Consider the following 5,853-nt stretch of genomic DNA (forward strand, 5'->3'; position numbering starts at 1 on the left):
CCTGGGTTCGGTTCTGTTTACTGCCACAGTCTCACAGCTCCAGTGACCCAGGTTCGGTTCTGTTTACTGCCACAGTCTCACAGCTCCAGTGACCTGGGTTCGGTTCTGTTTACTGCCAAAGTCTCACAGCTACAGTGTCCCGGGTTCGGTTCTGTTTACTGCCACAGTCTCACAGCTCCAGTGACCCAGGTTCGGTTCTGTTTACTGCCACAGTCTCACAGCTCCAGTGACCCGGGTTCAGTTCTGTTTACTGCCACAGTCTCACAGCTCCAGTGTCCCGGGTTCGGTTCTGTTTACTGCCACAGTCTCACAGCTCCAGTGACCTGGGTTCGGTTCTGTTTACTGCCACAGTCTCACAGCTCCAGTGACCCGGGTTCAGTTCTGTTTACTGCCACAGTCTCACAGCTCCAGTGTCCCGGGTTCGGTTCTGTTTACTGCCACAGTCTCACAGCTCCAGTGACCTGGGTTCGGTTCTGTTTACTGCCACAGTCTCACAGCTCCAGTGACCTGGGTTCGGTTCTGTTTACTGCCACAGTCTCACAGCTCCAGTGACCTGGGTTCGGTTCTGTTTACTGCCACAGTCTCACAGCTCCAGTGACCTGGGTTCGGTTCTGTTTACTGCCACAGTCTCACAGCTCCAGTGACCTGGGTTCGGTTCTGTTTACTGCCACAGTCTCACAGCTCCAGTGTCCCGGGTTCGGTTCTGTTTACTGCCACAGTCTCACAGCTCCATTGACCCGGGTTCAGTTCTGTTTACTGCCACAGTCTCACAGCTCCAGTGTCCCGGGTTCGGTTCTGTTTACTGTCACAGTCTCACAGCTCCAGTGACCCGGGTTCAGTTCTGTTTACTGCCACAGTCTCACAGCTCCAGTGTCCCGGGTTCGGTTCTGTTTACTGCCACAGTCTCACAGCTCCAGTGACCTGGGTTCGGTTCTGTTTACTGCCACAGTCTCACAGCTCCAGTGACCTGGGTTCGGTTCTGTTTACTGCCACAGTCTCACAGCTCCAGTGACCCGGGTTCGGTTCTGTTTACTGCCACAGTCTCACAGCTCCAGTGACCCGGGTTCGGGTCTGTTTACTGCCACAGTCTCACAGCTCCAGTGACCCGGGTTCGGTTCTGTTTACTGCCACAGTCTCACAGCTCCAGTGACCCGGGTTCGGTTCTGTTTACTGCCACAGTCTCACAGCTCCAGTGACCTGGGTTCGGTTCTGTTTACTGTCACAGTCTCACAGCTCCAGTGACCCGGGTTCAGTTCATTTTACTGCCACAGTCTCACAGCTCCAGTGACCCGGGTTCGGTTCTGTTTACTGCCACAGTCTCACAGCTCCAGTGTCCCGGGTTCGGTTCTGTTTACTGCCACAGTCTCACAGCTCCAGTGACCCGGGTTCGGTTCTGTTTACTGCCACAGTCTCACAGCTCCAGTGACCTGGGTTCGGTTCTGTTTACTGCCACAGTCTCACAGCTCCAGTGTCCCGGGTTCGGTTCTGTTTACTGCCACAGTCTCACAGCTCCAGTGACCCGGGTTCGGTTCTGTTTACTGCCACAGTCTCACAGCTCCAGTGACCCAGGTTCGGTTCTGTTTACTGCCACAGTCTCACAGCTCCAGTGACCTGGGTTCGGTTCTGTTTACTGCCACAGTCTCACAGCTCCAGTGTCCCGGGTTCGGTTCTGTTTACTGCCACAGTCTCACAGCTCCAGTGTCCCGGGTTCGGTTCTGTTTACTGCCACAGTCTCACAGCTCCAGTGACCTGGGTTCGGTTCTGTTTACTGCCACAGTCTCACAGCTCCAGTGACCCGGGTTCAGTTCTGTTTACTGTCACAGTCTCACAGCTCCAGTGACCTGGGTTCGGTTCTGTTTACTGCCACAGTCTCACAGCTCCAGTGTCCTGGGTTCGGTTCTGTTTACTGCCACAGTCTCACAGCTCCAGTGTCCCGGGTTCGGTTCTGTTTACTGCCACAGTCTCACAGCTCCAGTGTCCCGGGTTCGGTTCTGTTTACTGCCACAGTCTCACAGCTCCAGTGACCTGGGTTCGGTTCTGTTTACTGCCACAGTCTCACAGCTCCAGTGTCCCGGGTTCGGTTCTGTTTACTGTCACAGTCTCACAGCTCCAGTGACCTGGGTTCGGTTCTGTTTACTGCCACAGTCTCACAGCTCCAGTGTCCCGGGTTCAGTTCTGTTTACTGCCACAGTCTCACAGCTCCAGTGTCCCGGGTTCGGTTCTGTTTACTGCCACAGTCTCACAGCTTCAGTGTCCTGGGTTCGGTTCTGTTTACTGCCACAGCCTCACAGCTCCAGTGACCCGGGTTCGGCTCTGTTTACTGCCACAGTCTCACAGCTCCAGTGTCCTGGGTTCGGTTCTGTTTACTGCCACAGTCTCACAGCTCCAGTGACCCGGGTTCGGTTCTGTTTACTGCCACAGTCTCACAGCTCCAGTGACCCGGGTTCGGTTCTGTTTACTGCCACAGTCTCACAGCTCCAGTGTCCCGGGTTCGGTTCTGTTTACTGTCACAGTCTCACAGCTCCAGTGACCCGGGTTCAGTTCTGTTTACTGCCACAGTCTCACAGTTCCAGTGTCCCGGGTTCGGTTCTGTTTACTGCCACAGTCTCACAGCTCCAGTGTCCCGGGTTCGGTTCTGTTTACTGTCACAGTCTCACAGCTCCAGTGACCCGGGTTCAGTTCTGTTTACTGCCACAGTCTCACAGCTCCAGTGTCCCGGGTTCGGTTCTGTTTACTGCCACAGTCTCACAGCTCCAGTGACCTGGTTTCGGTTCTGTTTACTGCCACAGTCTCACAGCTCCAGTGTCCTGGGTTCGGTTCTGTTTACTGCCACAGCCTCACAGCTCCAGTGACCCGGGTTCGGTTCTGTTTACTGCCACAGTCTCACAGCTCCAGTGACCCGGGTTCGGTTCTGTTTACTGCCACAGTCTCACAGCTCCAGTGTCCCGGGTTCGGTTCTGTTTACTGCCACAGTCTCACAGCTCCAGTGACCCGGGTTCGGTTCTGTTTACTGCCACAGTCTCACAGCTCCAGTGTCCCGGGTTCGGTTCTGTTTACTGCCACAGTCTCACAGCTCCAGTGTCCCGGGTTCGGTTCTGTTTACTGCCACAGTCTCACAGCTCCAGTGACCCGGGTTCGGTTCTGTTTACTGCCACAGTCTCACAGCTCCAGTGTCCCGGGTTCGGTTCTGTTTACTGCCACAGTCTCACAGCTCCAGTGACCTGGGTTCGGTTCTGTTTACTGCCACAGTCTCACAGCTCCAGTGTCCCGGGTTCGGTTCTGTTTACTGCCACAGTCTCACAGCTCCAGTGACCCGGGTTCGGTTCTGTTTACTGCCACAGTCTCACAGCTCCAGTGTCCCGGGTTCGGTTCTGTTTACTGTCACAGTCTCACAGCTCCAGTGTCCCGGGTTCGGTTCTGTTTACTGCCACAGTCTCACAGCTCCAGTGACCTGGGTTCGGTTCTGTTTACTGCCACAGTCTCACAGCTCCAGTGACCTGGGTTCGGTTCTGTTTACTGCCACAGTCTCACAGCTCCAGTGACCCGGGTTCGGTTCTGTTTACTGCCACAGTCTCACAGCTCCAGTGTCCCGGGTTCGGTTCTGTTTACTGCCACAGTCTCACAGCTCCAGTGACCTGGGTTCGGTTCTGTTTACTGCCACAGTCTCACAGCTCCAGTGACCCGGGTTCGGTTCTGTTTACTGCCACAGTCTCACAGCTCCAGTGACCCAGGTTCGGTTCTGTTTACTGCCACAGTCTCACAGCTTCAGTGACCTGGGTTCGGTTCTGGGGACAGCCACAGTCTCACAGCTCCAGTGTCCCGGGTTCGGTTCTGTTTACTGCCACAGTCTCACAGCTCCAGTGACCTGGGTTCGGTTCTGTTTACTGCCACAGTCTCACAGCTCCAGTGACCTGGGTTCGGTTCTGTTTTTTGCCACAGTCTCACAGATTCAGTGACCCGGGTTCGGTTCTGTTTACTGCCACAGCCTCACAGCTCCAGTGTCCTGGGTTCGGTTCTGTTTACTGCCACAGTCTCACAGCTCCAGTGACCTGGGTTCGGTTCTGTTTACTGCCACAGTCTCACAGCTCCAGTGACCGGGTTCGGTTCTGTTTACTGCCACAGCCTCACAGCTCCAGTGTCCTGGGTTCGGTTCTGTTTACTGCCACAGTCTCACAGCTCCAGTGACCCGGGTTCGGTTCTGTTTACTGCCACAGTCTCACAGCTCCAGTGACCCGGGTTCAGTTCTGCGTACTGCCACAGTCTCACAGCTCCAGTGACCCGGGTTCGGTTCTGTTTACTGCCACAGTCTCACAGCTCCAGTGACCTGGGTTCGGTTCTGTTTACTGCCAAAGTCTCACAGCTCCAGTGACCCGGGTTCAGTTCTGTTTACTGCCACAGTCTCACAGCTCCAGTGACATGGGTTCGGTTCTGTTTACTGCCACAGTCTCACAGCTCCAGTGACCCGGGTTCGGTTCTGTTTACTGCCACAGTCTCACAGCTCCAGTGACCCGGGTTCGGTTCTGTTTACTGCCACAGTCTCACAGCTTCAGTGACCTGGGTTCGGTTCTGTTTACTGCCACAGTCTCACAGCTCCAGTGACCCGGGTTCGGTTCTGTTTACTGCCACAGTCTCACAGCTCCAGTGACCCGGGTTCAGTTCTGTTTACTGCCACAGTTTCACAGCTTCAGTGACCTGGGTTCGGTTCTGTTTACTGCCACAGTCTCACAGCTCCAGTGACCTGGGTTCAGTTCTGTTTTTTGCCACAGTCTCACAGCTCCAGTGACCCGGGTTCGGTTCTGTTTACTGCCACAGTCTCACAGCTCCAGTGACCCGGGTTCAGTTCTGTTTACTGCCACAGTCTCACAGCTCCAGTGACCCGGGTTCAGTTCTGTTTACTGCCACAGTCTCACAGCTTCAGTGACCTGGGTTCAGTTCTGTTTACTGCCACAGCCTCACAGCTCCAGTGACATGGGTTTGGTTCTGTTTACTGCCACAGTCTCACAGCTCCAGTGACCCGGGTTCAGTTCTGTTTTTTGCCACAGCCTCACAGCTCCAGTGACATGGGTTCGGTTCTGTTTACTGCCACAGTCTCACAGCTCCAGTGTCCCGCGTTCGGTTCTGTTTACTGCCACAGTCTCACAGCTTCAGTGACCTGGGTTCAGTTCTGTTTACTGCCACAGCCTCACAGCTCCAGTGACATGGGTTCGGTTCTGTTTACTGCCACAGTCTCACAGCTTCAGTGACCTGGGTTCAGTTCTGTTTACTGCCACAGTCTCACAGCTCCAGTGACCTGGGTTCGGTTCTGTTTACTGCCACAGTCTCACAGCTCCAGTGTCCCGGGTTCGGTTCTGTTTACTGCCACAGTCTCACAGCTCCAGTGACCTGGGTTCGGTTCTGTTTACTGCCACAGCCTCACAGCTCCAGTGACATGGGTTCGGTTCTGTTTACTGCCACAGTCTCACAGCTCCAGTGACCCGGGTTCGGTTTTGTTTACTGCCAAAGTCTCACAGCTCCAGTGACCTGGGTTCGGTTCTGTTTACTGCCACAGTCTCACAGCTCCAGTGACCTGGGTTCGGTTCTGTTTACTGCCACAGTCTCACAGCTCCAGTGACCTGGGTTTGGTTCTGTTTACTGCCACAGTCTCACAGCTCCAGTGTCCCGGGTTCGGTTCTGTTTACTGCCACAGTCTCACAGCTCCCGTGACCTGGGTTCGGTTCTGTTTACTGCCACAGTCTCACAGCTCCAGTGACCTGGGTTCGGTTCTGTTTACTGCCACAGTCTCACAGCTCCAGTGACCTGGGTTCGGTTCTGTTTACTGCCACAGTCTCACAGCTCCAGTGACCTGGGTTCGGT

The sequence above is a fragment of the Heterodontus francisci genome, unplaced genomic scaffold (genome assembly GCF_036365525.1).
Source record: "Heterodontus francisci isolate sHetFra1 unplaced genomic scaffold, sHetFra1.hap1 HAP1_SCAFFOLD_689, whole genome shotgun sequence".
Classification (NCBI taxonomy): domain Eukaryota; kingdom Metazoa; phylum Chordata; class Chondrichthyes; order Heterodontiformes; family Heterodontidae; genus Heterodontus; species Heterodontus francisci.